General features: G+C 37.1%; 1 protein-coding gene across 3 annotated transcripts in view; it reads left to right on the top strand.

Annotated features, from left to right (window-relative positions):
* The window catches only part of LOC137236496 (zinc finger protein rotund-like), a 371,834-nt gene that overhangs the window by 15,421 nt on the left and 336,681 nt on the right, over positions 1-19,732 (top strand). The window lies entirely within an intron of this gene.

Here is a 19,732-nt window from a genome sequence, read left to right on the forward strand (position 1 = left end):
ATATATCAAAATCATCAGGATCGAAAAAAAGTTTGATTGAGCCATGTCCGTCCGTCCGTCCGTTCGTTAACACGATAACTTGAGTAAATTTTGAGGTACCTTGATGAAATTTGGTATGCAGGTTCCTGAGCACTCATCTCAGATCGCTATGCTACTTAAATGAACGATATTGGACTATAACCACGCCCACTTTTTCGATATCGAAAATTTCCAAAAACCGAAAAAGTGCGGTATTCATTACCAAAGACGGATAAAGCGATGAAACTTGGTAGGTGAGTTGAACTTATAACGCAGAATAGAAAATTAGTAAAATTTTGGACAAGAAGGTAATTTAAAAGTTTTGCAAGCTGTAATTTCGCAGTCGTTGGAGATATCATGATAAAATTTGGCAGGAACGTTACTCCTATTACTATATGTATGCTTAATACAAATTAGCAAATTCAGAGAACGACCACGCCCACTTTAAAAAAAAAATTCAGCTGGGCCTTTAACACGATAACTTGAGCAAAGATCGATATATCTTTACTAAAATTAGGTCACGTACTTATCTGAACTCACTTTGTATTGGTATAAAAAATGGGCGAAATCCGACTATGACCACGCCCACTTTTTCGATATCGAACATTACGAAAAATGAAAAAAATGTCATAATTCTATACCAAATACGAAAAAAGGGATGAAACATGGTAATTGGATTGGTTTATTGACGCAAAATATAACTTTAGAAAAAAACTTTGTAAAACGGGTGTGACACCTACCATATTAAGTAGAAGAAAATGAAAAGCTTCTGCAGGACGAAATAAAAAACCCTTGAAATCTTGGCAGGAATACTGTTCGTGGTATTACATATATAAATAAATTAGCGGTATCCGACAGATGATGTTCTGGGTCACCCTGGTCCATATTTTGGTCGATATCTGGAAAACGCCTTCACATATACAACTACCACCACTCCCTTTTAAAACCCTCATTAATACCTTTAATTTGATACCCATATCGTACAAACAAAGTCTAGAGTCACCCCTGGTCCACCTTTATGGCGATATCTCGAAAAGGCGTCCACCTATAGAACTAAGGCCCACTCCCTTTTAAAAAGACTCATTAACCCCTTTCATTTGATACCCATATCGTACAAACAAATTCTAGAGTCACCCTTGGTCCACCTTTACGGCGATATCTGGAAAAGGCGTCCACCTATAGAACTAAGGCCCACTCCTTTTTAAAATACTCATTAACCCCTTTCATTTGATACCCATATCGTGCAAACAAATTCTAGAGTCACCCCTGGTCCACCTTTATGGCGATATCTCGAAAGGTGTCCACCTATAGAACTAAGGCCCACTCCCTTTTAAAAAGACTCATTAACACCTTTCATTTGATACACATGTCATACAAACACATTCCAGGGTTACCCTAGGTTCATTTTCCTCCATGGTGATTTTCCCTTATTTTGTCACCATAGCTCTCAACTGAGTATGTAATGTTCGGTTACACCCGAACTTAACCTTCCTTACTTGTTATATGCACCTTTAGACAAACAAAAAAGCCTGGTTGGGTACATTTTTTATGATTTTGAGGATTTAGTCCAATATGATATCCATTTATGCCCCGATTCTGAGCGTTACCGGTAAAATAGTTCCCAGAACATTATGTAACCGAATATCGTTACCAGTTTCTTTTATTCGCGATTCTGGCCCAAGTGGAAACGCTGTCATCATCGAGAAACTCACCAGTGTCTGTGGAGAAATTTGAAAGGTATTTTTCTTCGCTTTCACGGTTGCCACTTTGGTCCATTTGGACCAAAAATGGTCGTTCCAACCCCATTAGGTCCGCTGGTCCATTTTCTTCAATTTTGGTCCTTTTTAGGCAGTAGCCACGATTGGTGCTTTTCTTTCTTTTTCACTCAGGTAAAAATTCACAATATTGCCCAAAAATTCGCCACACTTTCGTTAGTCCCCATATAATTTTGAATTTACTCCAATGGAACTCTCGCCATAAAAAATTGCTCAGTCAGTAAAATGTACCAGAACAATAACATTTCACCTAGGATATATTTATGCTAGGTATTAAAAAGAAAAGTGTTGGCAAACACATTGTCTTTAATTGTTGATGAAATAACCGACTAATCAAACAAAACTCTTGTTTTATAATAATATTAAAAACGGCTAGATATTTCGATCGGTTTTACAACACTATGTAAAATATATGAAAATAAAAATTGCTTCTCGCCTAGCATAGCTTATAGCGAGCACTCTGCCGCGCGCCTAACACTTTCAAAACTTATACAAAGAAATTCTATGCATTTCTTCTCCTTTGGCACTTTGATAATTAAATCTTTCTCACCTAGCTCAATGAGTTTAAGGAATTCCAGGACTATTGTGGTGTTAAGCCACGCAAGGTAATTGAAAACTAAGTATCTTGGCACAAGAAATATTTTAACTCGAAGACAGGAGGAAACAAATGCAAAAGAGATTTGATTTCGGAAGAAATGTTTTGTATAAAATTATTCCCGTAGGCAACACCAGAAAACAAATTTTGAACCGTTTCTTACTAAAGCCTAACTGCACTATGCATTTTATTTCATTGCAATCAACAACATAATGCTAGAAACATGAGCTTTGTGACCAAAACTAGGTTCACAACGTTTGGTTGGTGAAAGACATAAACTTATCCTATGTCAAAATATAGTACCATTTTTGGTTGCATGTACATATATTTGTTTGTTAAGCTTGAATTAAAGGAAAGTCTTCACTATGTTTAGTAAAATTGTATATGGAAACATCCTAAAATTTTGTGTTTTATACTAATAAAATAAAACAAAAACTTTGGTCCCTTTTTTCGATGAATTTTTGTCCCAAATGAAAAAATGGTGTGGCAACCATGTTCGCTTTACCGAAAATGTCTCACTTGTAGATACGAGGTTAACGAATAAACGGGACGATGTATATGTATATTATGCATGATAAGTTGCTACATAGGTATATTGTAATTTATTCTGTGAAAGTACATAATGTAAACAAATATATAATGTATAGCAAGAGGCAACACTTTTTTACTATTATTGTTGGGAAAAAATCAATACTATATATATGTTTATTTAAATTATTTTAGCGCTTCAAAAAATTATAGTTTAAACAAGAAAATGTTCCCAATGAATTCAAAACTCAAAGGCAAAACTGCTTTCTGAATATTATTGACATGGATTGCTATGAAATATAAAAATTACAGTTTGAACAGCAAGTATCCGTAACAATTATCTTTACTTATTTGCGCTTACAATGCTTTAATTATCAGTTTTGCCTTTTTCTAAACAACAGCTGTTGTGTGGTTATTTCGATGTAACCACCTACTTTCGCGGGTAGAATACCAAAAGGTTGTAAAAGTTGCCACATGATTTCGTTACCGTGGTGAAGAGTGTTGTTACCAAACTAGAATCGGGGCATTTGTGGTACATACGGCGTACCAACAGATTCGAAAGGGTTAAGACACTTTTTACACCCTTAAAAGACTCTTAAAACTTCGGAAATAGCTACGAAAGTACTTTTAAAATACATCAACTGAATAAGAAATATTATTGACAATTATCAGAGAAAACAAAAAATATTAAAACCAACAAATCAAGGCGAATCTATACAAGGCAAACCGAATTAAGTACCAGGCAAAGCGAATTCTACCAATTCACCGTGCAGAAGAATGTCAAGTCAAAAAAAGTTTTCATTGGTTTCGCGAACTGACATGTTGTTGTACAAGGCGTTGTATAGAAAATAATCAAGAAGAAGCAATCAGCTGTTGGGATAACAACACCTGGTACTGAATTCGCCTTGCCTTATATGAATTCGCCTAAACAATTAGCATTGATTCCGATTAACTGACATCTTGTTGTAGCAAGGTGTAGCTTAGAAATTGTCAAGAATAAGTAATCAGCTGATGGGATAACACAGCTTTGTACTGAATTCCCCCTGGATGGGACTGTCTTGTGCCGAAGTCCTCATACCTTTCATCAAAGGAGCTGAACAATAATCTGACGATATATCATATTTCCAGTTGTTAAATGAGAAAGATATAGCGAAAGCCTTCTTTTCAAACCAATCGGTTGTATGGGTGATATTAGCATTGGTTCGACAAATGACTAATCGGACACTTATTTTTACCCGCTTACCAAATACCATCAAGACATCACAAAACTTGAGAGACTAGTTAGCGTTCAAACAGACATACGCACATACAGAAGGACATGGCTAAATCAGACATCCTGTGGCAGTTCTTAGTGCAGCATTTTGACAGGCCTGTAACCCTTTCTAAATAAAAATAAATAAATGTAAGTCGCGATAACCTACGAAGAGATTTTATGCTGATCTTCTCTTCCAATTTACGTCGTGCTCCTTTTAATTTTTCCTACAAATTGGCGGGACGGGACCTACTTGTTGCATGCCGACTCCGAGCGGCATCTGCAAGACAGATGAGCTTTCACTGAGAAGCTTTTCATGGCAGAAATACACTCGGAGCGCTTGCCAAACACTGCCGAAGGGTGACCCCGCTTGGAAAAATTTTCTTCTAATTGAAAAAACTTATTTCTAAGCACGCTATCATCATACCACGGCGGTTTTTTTAGACCGGGCGACTAGACTTGTGACGCGTAGCATATGAGCGGCCGGCCAATTGCTTTGTAAGCTGTTAGCGGTGTTTCTTAATTTTTACCCAAGTGCTGCCGGCAAGCAACTTGAATATTTTGTTGTGGCTTTGTACTTTACATATAATTTCGGAGGCCTGCACCCTGAAAGTAACAGAGTTATCGAACGTAACCCCCAAGATATTTGGGTGACTGACAGTCGGTAGCGTAACACCATCGAAGTGAACATCCAAAATTTGCGTCATCGTTCCTTGCACGTCGTAAATAGAGTGACCGTGGATGTGGTTGTTGATAGCACCTGGTCGCGCGATGTGAAGAAACCAGAAAGACTGGTGAAAGAAAAAGAAACGAAAAGACTTTAGAAAAAACTAAATTGTCTATTGAAGGTCCATGTCCTGTTGTCATTATCGCGATAAATGATAGGAACTCTTTCGGGAGCAAGGCAGCCTTGATATATAGAAATTAAACAGCAGTAGTGGTGATAGGACACAACCTTGTGCCACTATCTGTTTAATTCTCCAGGGGCTTGTGGTTTGTTCCTAAGTTTAGTTTTGACAAGAGTAAGGGGCGAACCTTCTATGTCTTGGAGTAGTGCGGTGGTATGCATTTTGCGGAAGCCATGCTAAAGTGTGGCTAAGATTTGTAGTGAAATAAGGTAACAAGAGGGTTTCCAACGTCTTTGTTACTGGCGGAAGGAGTGATATCGGTAGATATGACTCACATTCGTTAGCTAGTTTCCAGGCGTTAGTAGTGGAATTATCCTTGCCATTTTCCATTGTTTGAAAATGGCGAAGGACAAGTTGAGAACGTGCCACAGGTAGCATACTCCTTAATCACCAAGATGTTTGAGCATTGGCATCTCATTTAAGGACCTATAAACATTGGCCAAACTTAATATACTATTTTAAATTTCCGGACTCAAGTTGAAGTCACAAAGGAAGCGTAAGTGAAAACACAATCTGAAGAGATTGAGTAAAAACAAATTAGGTTGCCAAGAGAACAGAGTTATTTTATTTTATGAGTCCTAGTTCCGCCTAGGGCTTTTAAGTTTGTTCGTCATACCATCTTCTGTTATCAAAACTCTTAATAGCTATTTTTTAAAACTCAAAAAAGTACGGGTGAAAAAATTGTCATTGGTGAAAGTCAATGGTATCGCGGGGATAACCATATCATTTTTATGATGAAGCATGAGCGGTTCTGTAGTTATAGGGCCGGACTTTGATTCTGTTCTTAAAAAAAGTCTGGATTTAATAATTTCTTTCGGACTAAACAATTAAAAGTCCGGAAATTATTTTTTCCGAAGGAATCTTATCACAAAAACGACACAGTTTGGGTCCCTGCAACGGACATTGAATTCACTGATTGTATAAGCACTTCATAAAACTTTTTCGCACTAAGTTTCGAACCTTCAATTTACTACAGGGCTGCTTTTTACCTTTTATACTCAGTTGAGCAGAGCTTACAGAGTATATTAAGTTTGATTGCATAACGGTTGGTTGTACAGGTATAAAGGAATCGAGATAGATATAGACTTCCATATATCAAAATCATCAGGATTGAAAAAAATTTTGATTGGGCCATGTCCGCCGGTCCGTTCGTCCGTCCGTTAACACGATAACTTGAGTAAATTTTGAGATATCTTGATGAAATTTGGTATGTAAGTTCCTGAGCACTCATCTCAGATCGCTATTTAAAATGAACGATATCGGACTATAACCACGCCCACTTTTTCGATATCGAAAATTTCGAAAAATCGAAAAAGTGCGATAATTCATTACCAAAGACAGATAAAGCGATGAAATTTGGCAGGCGAGTTGAAATTATGACGCAGAATTGAAAATTAGTAAAATTTTGGACAATGGGCGTGGCACCGCCCACTTTTAAAAGAAGGTAATTTAAAAATTTTGCAAGCTGTAATTTGGCAGTCGTTGAAGATATCATGATGAAATTTGGAAGGAACGTTACTCCTATTACTGTATGTAGATTTAATAAAAATTAGCAAAATCGGAGAAGGACCACGCCCACTTTTAAAAAAAAAAATTTTAAAGTAAAATTTTAACAAAAAATTTAATATCTTTACAGTATATAAGTAAATTATGTCAAAATTCAACTCCAGTAATGATATGGTGCAACAAAATACAAAAATATAAGAAAATTTCAAAATGGGCGTGGCTCCGCCCTTTTTCATTTAATTTGTCTAGTGTACTTTTAATGCCATAAGTCGAACAAAAATTTACCAATCGTTTTGAAATTTGGTAGGAGCATAGATTTTATGACGTTAACTGTTTTCTGTGAAAATGGGTGAAATCGGTTGAAGCCACGCCCAGTTTTTATACACGGTCGTCCGTCCGTCCTTCCGCATGGCCGTTAACACGATAACTACAGCAAAAATCGACATATCTTTACTGAACTTAGTTCTGAAAGCACTTTATCTTGGTATAAAAAATGAACGAAATCCGACTATGACCACGCCCACTTTTTCGATATCGAAAATTACGAAAAATGAAAAAAATGCCATAATTCTCTACCAAATACGAAAAAAGGGATGAAACATGGTAATTTGATTGGTTTATTGACGCGAAATATAACTTTGGAAAAAACTTTGTAAAATGGTTGTAACACCTACCATATTAAGTAGAAGAAAATGAAAAGTTCTGCAGGGCGAAATAAAAAATCCTTGAAATTTGGCAGGAATACTGTTCGTGGTATTATATATATAAATAAATTAGCGGTATCCAACAGATGATGTTCTGGGTCACCCTGGTCCACATTTTGGTCGATATCTGGAAAACGCCTTCACACCACTCCCTTTTAAAACTCTCATTAATACCTTTAATTTGATACCCATATTGTACAAACGTATTCTAGAGTCACCCCTGGTCCACCTTTATGGCGATATCCCTAAATGGGGTCCACCTATAGAACTATGGCCCACTCCCTCATAAAATACTCTTTAATACCTTACATTTGATACACATGTCATACGAACACATTCCAGGGTTTCCCTCGGTTCATTTTCCTACATGGTTATTTTCCCTTATGTTGCCACCATAACTTCAACTGAGTATGTAATGTTCGGTTACACCCGAACTTAACCTTCCTTACTTGTTTTGCTTTAATTTTGGAACCAAAAAATGCAAACTTGACTGTTTGATTGAATTGTAATTCTGAAAGCCCCTGTCCTTTATATAACTTTTCTCATATTTTGTTGTTCATATCGACTGCTGAGTGGATTATCACCCCAAAATTCGCTGCCGTTTAAACTTAACGGCTTATTTCAGAATTCGTTTCAAAACGCTCTATCTCAGAATTGGTTTGAAGAACGCCCTTTCTCAAATTTTTTTTCATAAACACCCATGCTTATGTCAAAATGAGCTCGGATAAAGTATTTTGAACGAGTTCTGAAATAGGGCGTTATTCAAAAGTTTCTCAGATAAGGCGTTTCGAAACGGTGGCCCAGCTAGGCGATATTCCACTTAGCAGTCGATATGAAGTGTTATGATAAAAAATAATTATTACTTGGCGCGACTTATCCCCGAGGGAATTTAGACAAATCTTCTCTTCCAATTCGCGTCGGGCCCCTTTCAAGTTTCCTACAAACTGGCGGGACGGGACCTACAAAGGCAGATGAATTTTCACAGAGAAGCTTTTCAGTGTTCGGCAATCCACTGCCGAGCGGCAACTCTGCTAAGAAAAACTTTTTTCTATTGAAGGAACTTTCTTCTAAATTTGTGATGTTGCTTTGCTCGGCCTTGAACCCCGAACCGTCGGTGTTGTAGCCAGATCACGCAATCATCACACCACGTTGGCCTCCGTGTTATGATATCTGCCGTCGGCTGTCTGATTTTTTAGTTGTTTTATAGACTCTTTTGGCTTTCATTTTCTATTTTAATTTACAAGCCGTACACAAAAATGTACGGAGGGAAGAGAAATAACCTCGTACTGGACGCAAACTTGTGTAAATGATGTTCCCACGTTCTACTGAGATTGAACAAAAAACTATTGGAAAAAATTGTGCGAAAATATTCGGTGAAATTATTTGCAAGATTTATACAAAAATAAAAGTTTTTACTCATTTCATGGAAGATTTTCTTAAAAGCAAGGGAAATTATTTAGGAAGTGCTTTCCTCATTGAAAGTTTGTGGTTTTTCTGTCTGAGTGTATATATCAAAAGTTTGGTTAACGTAGAGCTAGCAACAGGGAAACATGAGGTCTGTCTTTTTTTGTCAAAGGTCACATTTGAATTTTCGAAATAAATCAGTTACTAGAAATGATTCTCATTAAAAGGCCAATTTATGGTGAGTTTCGGCAAAGTTTTTATTGTTGCAGTAGTGCTCTTTTCCACCCAATAGCGCACCTACCACGAATTGTCAGCAATATCCCTCCCCCCCTCACAAGTCCGAGGAAACTTGCTGATTCCACATTGCAATTGAAAACATGAATGTTGTAATGTGGGAATACATTTAAAGCTGTATATGTATGGGTATGTCGGGGTTGATTCTGGTTAATTAAGAGTATTACAGCATCAAGATCCAAGTCAGGCGCGGATCTACGGGGGGTATAGGGGACACCCCCCCCCCCCCCCCCCAAAAGGTCGAGAAATTTTATTTTTCAAATACTTTACAGAACAAAAATGAAATATCCAAAGAAAACAAATATTCAAATGTTCAAGACTTAAAGTATTTGAAAAATAAAATTTTGTATGGAAAATCTTCAAGTCCAAGGTGTGGAAATGAAAATATCTAGCTAGCATCAATACTGCGGGTCAAATTTTTCTCAACGGAATATCATAGAGAGTAAAATTTTGCCTATGTGATCTTCCTTCCGTGCAAAAATGTACTCCAGAACAATTTTTTTTGCGCAGTTTTTGCAACAATTTTAAAAAAAGCAAATTGGTGTTTGAATTGTCAGTAAAAGTCTAGCTGAGGGGTCGACTGCTAATGCGCTAACAAAAATAACGAGAGAGGTGTCAAAAGACGGGTATTGACCAACAACAACAATGATCCGAAGGCCGAAAAGAAAAATTGTATCTCCGCCGGGAGATATTTGCAGTTGAAGTTGGCTATTTTCATGTGGTTGTTGTAATGTTGTTGTACCCACAAAAAAAAGTGTAAACATAAGTGTTTTGCGCGGATATAGTTTTGGTCTCCAAACCGGTTTTGCACCCACCCAAGGTAATTTTTTATAAGCGCGGCTGAAGGACGTCAATGCAGAAAGGTGTTCTGCGCAAAAATACTATGGATACCACCCCCGGTTTCGGAGGGACCCGCGGGTAATTTTTCGGTTTTTGTTTAATATCTTTCGGATTATTAATACTGAGGTCAATACGCGTTGTTTGACACGTCTCTCGTTATTTTTGGTAGCGTATTATCAATCGACCCCTCAACTAGACTTTTACCTTATTGTCAAAATCGGTGGAGCCTATCGGCTGCTATTCAACTTTAAAAGAAAAAGGAGAAAGAAACTTCAAATGGCGATAATTAAGGATACATTATTTTTTGGAAAAATCGAAGACGAGCATTTATTTGTATTATCGATAGCTATCAAATAATATCTTTGTTGCTCAAAAATAAGTCATGGCGTTTTTCGGTGATCACTTTCAGAAATTTTCACTCTGTGCCTTTAAACATAACATTTATTTACATTGTTATTATTACATTGTTTTATTAAAATTATATAAGTATGAAATGTACACACCCAGTGATGATAAAAGTACCAAATAAAAAATACAAAAAGTATTTAAAAACATAATATATACATACTTTCGAAAATACTTTGAAATCGAAAGCTTACATTTTGGTATTATTAAGCGCTGTACGCAGATCAAAAGCAAAAATTCAGGAAAAACTTTGAATATTTCTTGAACATGAAAATAGTAGTAGGCACAAAATTTTGGCATTTCACGATGCATGGCAATTTATACATGAATACCGCTTTTATAAAAATAAAACAAACTTTGATACCATTTGAATGAATTTTTAAGGCGAGGCCTCTTCAATCAGATGTCGGTTGGGATGCCCAGGTTTTTGGGTGTTCAGCAGAAAATGTTCGTTCATTATTTCATTTCTCCCTTTTATGAGAAGTATTCTCGCTTCACTGTGCAGATGATGCTCTGAGGACATAAGAAGACATTCCTTGGCAGTTATGAGCGCGGTGTTTGATAGGCCCGGAGGTTCCCCCCGTGTGTTTCTTTTACGATCGGCGATTAAATTGAGGACGCGTGGCACACAAGCGTAGGGCCAATTGCTTTGAAATTGGTTATAAGCATTTCTTGATCTCTGCCCCAAGTGCTGCCGACAAGAGGCTTGAAGATTTGTTACGGCTCTGGACTTTACGTACAATTGAGGCTGCACGCTCGTCAAAATATATGTCCTAATCGAACATAACACCCAATATTTTTGAATGTAGGATAGTCGGAAGCGTAAAGCCATTAACCTGGATGTCCAATGTGGTCGACATTTGCTTTGTTCACGTTGTAAATAAAGTCGCCGTAGATTTGGTTGGTGCCAGTGTCAGATTTCGAGAGGTGAAGAAACTGTAATGACCACCGAAATAGTCCTTAATTTTAGTGCATAGCTCATCAATGGAAAGCCCGGAGCCTGTTCCCATTATCGTGCAGTCATCGGCGTAGGGCAAAATGGCAACTCCTTCCGGTGGGAAGGAAGCTTCGATACGGAACAGTTAAACAAAAGCGGGGATAAGACACCACCATCTGGCACGTCTTGTATAATTATTCTGGGTTTTTATGTTGCGTTCCTGAACTACACCGATGCTTGGCGACCACACGAAAATTTGCAGTTCACGTTCTTAGACTGGAGGGAAAAGTGGCCCATTCCAAGTCTTGCAGTAACGTACCGCACCAGATATTACTGAGATTCAAGCAGTTGATAAGTGCAATAGAAAGCTTTATAGCTTCAAACCTTCCGCAAGTCAATTGACAACCTCAACTACGCGAGGGGAATCCTGTTATAAATATGAATGTATCATACACAGCAGGGGAGTCTCTGGCGACCCAAAGTTCCTCATGTAACTAGTGGGTGGGGGGCGGGATGGCACAGAAGTTTTAATGTGGCCATATAAATCGTTCCCGATATTTTAGGGCTAGTACCTTAATGGTGATTTGTTACCGGAACGTACCGGTTCTATATCCGGCAAAAGACCATCAACATCGATAACACTCCCCAAAAGCAACCGGGCCTACTGCTTTAGCAAGTATTAATTTTTGGCAAAATCAGCAAATCCATTTCTATGGAACAGGTTCAATATCTTCTCTGACGAAGGGAGGCAACAAATTAAATGAGGTTACGACGGTCACCGTGGTGTGGTGGTAGCGAGCTCTGCCTACCACGCCAAGGGTCCTGGCTTTGACTTCCGTGCAAAGTAACATACAAATTTAGAAACAAGTTTTTTCAATTAGAAATAAATTTTCTAATGGCGGTCGCACCTCGGAAGTAAGTTGGCAAACCCTCCGAGTGTATTTCTGCTTTGAAAAGTTTTTTAGTGAAAACTCATCTGTCTTGCAGTTAAAGCTCGACTGCCTTGCAGATGCCATTCGGAGTCGGCGATTACACATATATGTAGGTCACATCCCGTCAATTTGTGGGAAAAATTAAAAGGAGCACGCTGTAAATGGGAAGAGAAACTTTGCCTCAATCTCGTCGGAGGTAAATCGCGCCAAGTACCTATTTATTTCAATTTTATGACACTGAAATGACAGCTCAAGTCGCGCCGGTACCGGCTGCCGTAGGGAGCGGGGTTTCGCAAATCTTGCAGTTTACTAAAGAGATTTAAGAAAAAAGTACGTATGTATCTGTTCCACACTTGAAACACAATTTATCAACCAATTTAATTCTAGAACTCAAAATTCGAGCTTAACCTCAACATGAGAATTTTAAGCTGCCAAAGGACGAAACAATCGAACAAAAACCACAAATAACCAATTAAATGAGAACGAAAGCGAAAATGAAACTTGCCAAAAAAGATGTCTGCAGTATTTTTATTATATCACTCTTTTGTAAAAATTAAGCAAATCAAATATTTGGAAAAAAAAGAGTTCAACATTGTATTTGTAGATATTTGTATGTAGCTATATGAGTATGAAGGACAGAAGGCAATTAAATGGATGTGAATATGTAGACAAGGAGGAGTCCATATAATGGAGGATAAACGAAATGGAAATACCAGCACATAATTTAATTTACGATCAGTGTTGCCAGGTTAGCCTTTTCGAGGCTAGATTTAGCCTTTTTTTTTGCCTTTAGCCTCGAAATTTTGGGTTTAGCTTCGTGACTTTTTTCTAGCCTTTTTTACTCCGAATGTATTTTTAATAATTTCTAAAATAAAATAATTTCAATAGTTCCTGTGAACACCTAATACCTAGTAATATGAGTTCTCTACAAAAGATTAATTCTTTTTCTGCTGAAAATTCGTTGAAAATTTCAAAGCCAGATGTATTTTCTTACTTTGAAAAAGAGAAGTATAGTTATTCTTCAAGTCAAATAGCATTAATGGAGCTACAGTGGCGAAAACTTATAAGAATACAATGGAAAAATGTACACTCCACCATGGAATTTTGGTCGGAAGTCCGAGAACATAAAAATGCATTAATCGAACCACCTTTTTTAGAACTTGTCGAATTCTTATTTAGTTTTTTAGTATTAGCACTCAGTAGCGCGAAAGTTGAAAGAATTTTTAGTGGCATCAAAATTCTGAAAACTAAATTAAGGAACAAACTAAAAATTAAAATGCTTAATGCGCTGCTTAATATTAGATGCTCGTTAAAACGCTTATCTAAATGTTGTAAGGATTTTGAAATTACCGATGATCTCATATCTATGGTAAATAGCCAAACTTTATACTCAGACTTAAGCTCTTCTGATTTTTCAGACGGGGAATATTTTATATAAATAATTAGTTTGAAATATTTTTTTTTTGTGTATATACACATATGCAATCATTTAAAGTAATTCCATGTGCTAGTCAAGGAAAATGTGCCTGATATGTTTTGAAACAAGAAGTTATGTTTAAGATATGTTTATAAGTTTTTATTTACAAATGTGTAATCTAAAATATAAAACAAAATTTAATGAATTAACCAAAAAAATGTCTGGCCTTCTTTTAGCTTCTTTTTTTTCTAAATTTAGTTTTTTCTAACCTTTTTTTTTGCCAATCTAGCTTCTTTTTTCCATAACCTGGCAACACTGTTTACGATTGATGTATATTTTTGGGCATATTAATGTGTACACATGCATACATACATACAAGGCTATGTTTGTATATGAAACCTGATTGAAGCGTTAATCGAGAAGAGAAAAAACCACAAACAAGTGAAACCAAAAATGTTATACTCAGCTGTGCGACTTTAAAGCAGGCCTCTCGTCCAGGGCTGGTTTTTCAGTAGTTTACTTAAACTCTATCATCCAGTGAGATTTCTAGCTCTGACGGCTGAATGTTCTGGATCAATAGGAGACTTGAGAAGCAGAGCTCGTAATATTTTTGTACACATTTGCTGTGTTGTTTTTTATATTTATATACATATACGCTTAAACTTTATATGGACTGCTAAGCGTTAAACTTTATCTACAATTATGAAATTGCTACACAGAAAATTAGTATTCCTAAATTTCAATGCGCATTATACTCAGATGCAATTGAAATATGTGTCTATGTTTCACCTCTACACTACCTCTATGTATTACCTCTAGAAATGGTGTGTGTCCACTATTCACCGCAACCGATTCAGCTATAGGTTATACGCTATGGCCAAAAGAGGTGTGTGTCTCCACTTTTCGGTACAACATGTTCTGTAACTAGTTATATAACCACTGCGTTTTTTTACCCGAAAACGTAGACGTATATACGTATAAAAAAACACGATTATTAGATGTGATAGGCAGATGTCGCTTTTGTGTTTAATTTAAAGGCCAAGCAGCCACATCTATTTTTGAAAAAGTAGGGTTTCACAAATTGAAACAGGCTTCTATGTGGATTTATCTGGCTCAAATCGTTGTTGTTGCATTTACATGCAAAATGCTGTATCCGGCTCAAAATCTTTGCGATCGGATGATGCCTATTAGTTTTTCATTATCTAGATAATTTGTAGAGACGGCATTAGCTGAATTTTGGAAAAAAAATATTGCTCCATTCTTAGATAATTCTCAAGTTGGTATTCAACATCATTCTCAAATTAGTCTCCAACCTTGAAAAGATTTTGAGAAATTTGTAGTGAATGAATATCGAGCAGATTTATTCAGTTGATATCGTACATTGGATATCGAGTTGAGGTAGTTTTGAAAAGAAACTCGTTTCATTTTCGAGGTTTCCATGGTTACAAGACAATTGCTAGGTTGAATGAGTTAATATGGAAGTAACGGATTAATGTAAATAATACTGAGCTTTTTAATGTCTACGATATTAGTAAGTATCGAGTCCTTTTTTTGCTATCGATTACCTTCCACGTATAGGTCTGCATCGCTTTCTACGCCTGTAAGATGATGCTCGGTAATAAATGAGATCTCAGGCAATAGATGGTGCTATCGCTGTATGAGGCCCTGATGCAACCAGTGTTGACGTGTGGCTCTATGTGGTTGGAAGCTCTTAGTAAGATCTCACCAGCGTATAAATAATTCCGCATGTTACGTGCGTTGGTGCAACCGGATCATGCCGCACCTACCCTATATTGGCTTAAGATTCATCCTAAAACAGCTTCCGCTAGACATGCACATATTATGTAAATCGACACAAGGCACACTGAGACTCAGGAAATCTGGCTGCTGGAAGGATACTCAGAAAGAGCATAGCAGTATCCTTAATTCACTTACGCCAAGAACTTTTAATTTCGAAATAGATTATAATTCCCACGAATTGCAGTTTGAGGAAGGTGTTAACACTATCATTTTTAAGTATGTACGATTGTAAGAAGGGCAAAGTTCCGGCTAATAACGATATACTAGTCTACGACGATGGCTCCAAAAAATAGACTCAGGTGTGTGGCCTGCAATCTATTCGCTATACCTAGAGTTGTCTACGTCAGTCAAACTGTCATCATACTGTAGTATGCTTCAAGCAGAAGACCTCGCACTTTGGCAGGCCTGCAAATCACTCGGGGTCAGGAACATAACTGGCAAAATATCTATCTTTTCTCACAGCCAACCAGAAATAAGGACGCTAGTAGCCTCGTGTACTAGCTGGAAACTAATATGGATGTTATCTCGGCTCTGGGACATAAGGGAATCGTACGAAATAAGATGGCTTATGAGCTGTCACGTAGGGGCTCAGCGGAAGGTGTTGGGGGAATAACTAGCGTCGAAGTAGGCATATCCCTGGGGATATCCAAGGGGGAAAGTCAACATTTTTACGCATTGGGTCGCAGCCATTGTACTTTTACTACTTACAGGTATCGAGAACAAAAGAGGTGGCGAAACAACACTCGAGATCTCCGTTGGAGTTCTTACTTATTTAATTACATACTTACTTACTTGGCGTTTAACCGTTTAAACGGTTATGGCCGTCCAACAGGGCGCCACCAGTCGCTTCTTCTCTCTGCCAACGAGCGCCAATTGGACACTCCTAGGGAGTTTAAATCGTTTTCCACCTGGTCCTTCCAGCAGAGTGGAGGCTGCCTTCTACCTCTGCTTCCATAGGCGGGTTCCGATAAAAACACTTTCTTGGCCGGAGCGTCATCTTTCACTAGCATAACATGGCGTTGGAATTCAACGTATGAAAATCCGGCTACTCTACTGGCATGATTGTGATATGCGAATGAAAGATGATATCCCAGTATTCCAATCTGCTTTAGAGGGAGAGGCTCTGCCAGGTAGGGTATACATATATTACATATATATGTGGATATGTATACGCCGTCTAGGAGTCATTCAAAATAGTCTGAGCTATTAAATGTTAATTAAGAAGAAGTTATTAAATAGTTACAGCTGGGTATAATAAAACAAAACTTGTGTGAGGGGCGTTCTCTAACTAAATTGAATGAAAACGACACCACACAAAATTTTGCAGCGTAACAAAGAAACATGAAAGAAAGGTCGTAGACTAGGAAATGGTGGTTGAAAGGGATAGGCAAAAGATTGCACTGGCGAATAAAAAATACGAAAGCTGAGTGAAAAAAAGCTAACAAAAAAAACCAACACTAAAGAAGGGATATAAAATATAAAATATAAATAAAGAAAGCAACAAAAAACCGACGCCGAAAACTAAGCATTAAACACGCCCACAATGAGCGCCAACAACAAGTAAAGCTGGAAAAAAACGATTAGCTGGTAATGGCGTTTTTGCGCAGCAGCGACGCGACGAATTGTGTTATTGTTATTTTTTTAATTTTTGGATTCTATGGTAGGAATGGCGAAGTGAGAGAGAAAACGAAACTTGAAGAGCTAAACTCCAATTCACTGCAACTAACGCAAACGCAAGAGTGAAATGGCAATAAAGCAAATGAGCGTCGCTGAGTGAGCACAAAATATTTGAGTATTTCTAACGGCATTACATTTGAGAACCGAATGAGTGTGTTGCCATGAAAAGGCACTCATAACAAGAGATGAGCGACAATGTAAGAGTACATCATACAAGCAAACCAATTCTCTTAGTCTAAACTGGCCGGTCCCTTAGGACCTCTCATATATTGAATGAGTTCATAGGGTTTGTTGCCTTATTCTTTATAAGAGCGAGCTTTTTTATGGCGCTCAAATTGCGCGCAAATCCTTAAAAAGTCCTTTTGGTAGCATTAAGCAAATTTGTGTGTAGACAATTTAAGCTTTTTTACACGCTTGCCGTTTTAGAAAAAAGGGTTGTGTCCTTGCTGCTATAAAATTGCTGCCATTAAGTTTTTGTGCGTTGCGCATTAGCGAAAAAAATTACCATTTTTCGCGAGGCTTTTTCTTCAAGAAAAATTATTTAATACATACGCCTGTTAAGATTCCTTTTTGCTTGTTATTGTAGGTAAATTTATAATATTTAGCTGTGGCTTTTGTGCCAGTTATTTGCATTTGAAGGACATTCACGAGCTTCTTTTTGTTTGCTTCTGAGTGTGTGCGTCAATTTATAACGAACGTAAAATTGTTTGTTGCGTTTTTATAGCTACTTTTTTGCTTTAGCCATGAGCTTGCTAATATAATTTATTTTTTTCCAAAGGATATTTTAAGGCATATTCGTGCAAAAGAGCATCAACAGGTTGTGAAAACAGAATTAGTGGATGTGTAACTTCAAGTGTTTTGACTTCGATTATGACTGAATTTGCTGATGCTGAGCTAGAACTGCAAGTCAAGTGGGTACACACAAAAAAATTCTTTAGTGGATATATCAAGTGCTTATAACTATACTTGAAAACCCTTTCCATCCTTTCCTGGAAATAGTTTCGGATTGAAAAAAAGTTCTCGGAGTTGCATTGCCACTGTATACGACTCTAGTTTTAGATTTGAATTCGCGAAGGCTAATTTTAATAAACTTAATCAAATTTTGTTATTGATATTAGAGAAAAATTGTAAAGTTTACAAACGGCGATGGTTACTAGGACATGTTTCTGAATTTGACTTCTTCATCAGCAAGCTTTTCGGGAGCTGAGCATTGAACTCGAATCTCCAACATTCATATCAGTGCAAGCCTTTAGCTGCTAAGCCATATGAATGTCCCGTTGTTCGCTGTACAATTGGTCTCTAAGAATTGCCTTTTTTGTTTCTATTCCTTGTAGTCACTATGTAGACACATACACTCTGTATGTAGTTTATTCCTGATAGTGTGGAATACATTTAATCAAATTTTATCTACAGTAGTTTGGGCCAAATACGGTGCAGATATTGACATAAAAATTTCTGACTTCAATACCATCATTCACGCTATTCTGAAAAGACACGTACTAAGCGTGAACGTGTTTCCACTGAACTAGTCCAAATATGGTTCACCAAAGAGCTGAAATCTTAAAAAAAATAAAAAATCGCGTTCCTTCACGCTGTACAAGAAGACGAGTCCACACTCTGACTTCTTGAAGTACTCTATATTGCTTAATAAATATTTTGAATTAAATAAAAAGTGTTACAATACCTATAGGGCCGTTCCATTGGTTTATCGAGCTCTGGCTCTGGCTCAAATCTCATCGGAACGATCTGGATCAACTTTATGAGAGCTGGCAGCACTAATATAAAACATCTGTTTTGTTGAAAATAAGAAGAAACGTACACAAAATTTTAAGATACTGATAGAATTATTAACATTTAAATAGTTTCGCACATAAGCAAACTATTTAATTTCCTTAAATCACCCTCAAGTTGTTTTATGTATACACATATGTATGTACACGTATTTAGTTCAGTACTACAATGGCTCAACTATATGGTTGGCTCATCTCACCAGCTGATTTTATTTTTTTCATTTCACTGGAGTAGGGATTGTCAGAAGGAGATGGCAAACTTAAAATGAAACCAACGAATTTGCACATTTGCTTACTACTTACAAATGCAGCTAAGTTTTATGTTTTCATTCCATTCCATTCGTCTAACGCCAACACGATGATTTTGGCAATGTGAACAAAGGTATGTTGTTGCTGTAGAGATGAGCCAACCATATAGTTCAGCCATTAGTGCTACCAACTCAAAAGTTGTTAGCTGTCAAAAAATCTACTACAGAAAACGAAACGAACAGAACTGCTATACGGATCAGAAATTGAACCAGATAAATATCAGGATCACAACGTTGTTGTTGTATTTGCATGTTAAATTTCTATCCGTATCTCGCTCAAGTCTCAATGGAACGTAACTTATCTCTGTACACTGGCGTAGATAGGGTGGCTTTGCACACAGAGTATATTAACTTTGATTGGATAACGGTTGGTTGTACAGGTATAAAGGAATCGAGATAGATATAGATTTCCATATATCAAAACCATCAGTATCGTAAAAAAATTTGATTGAGCCATGCCCGTCCGTCCGTTCGTCTGTCCGTCTGTCCGTTAACACGATAATTTGATTAAATATTGAGATATCTTCAACAAATTTGGTACAAAAGCTTATCTGGGCCCAGAATAGATTGGTATTGAAAATTAGCGAAATCGGATGATAACCACGCCCACTTTTTATATATATAACATTTTGGAAAACACAA

Source organism: Eurosta solidaginis, chromosome 1 (assembly GCF_040869045.1).
Source record: "Eurosta solidaginis isolate ZX-2024a chromosome 1, ASM4086904v1, whole genome shotgun sequence".
NCBI lineage: Eukaryota > Metazoa > Arthropoda > Insecta > Diptera > Tephritidae > Eurosta > Eurosta solidaginis.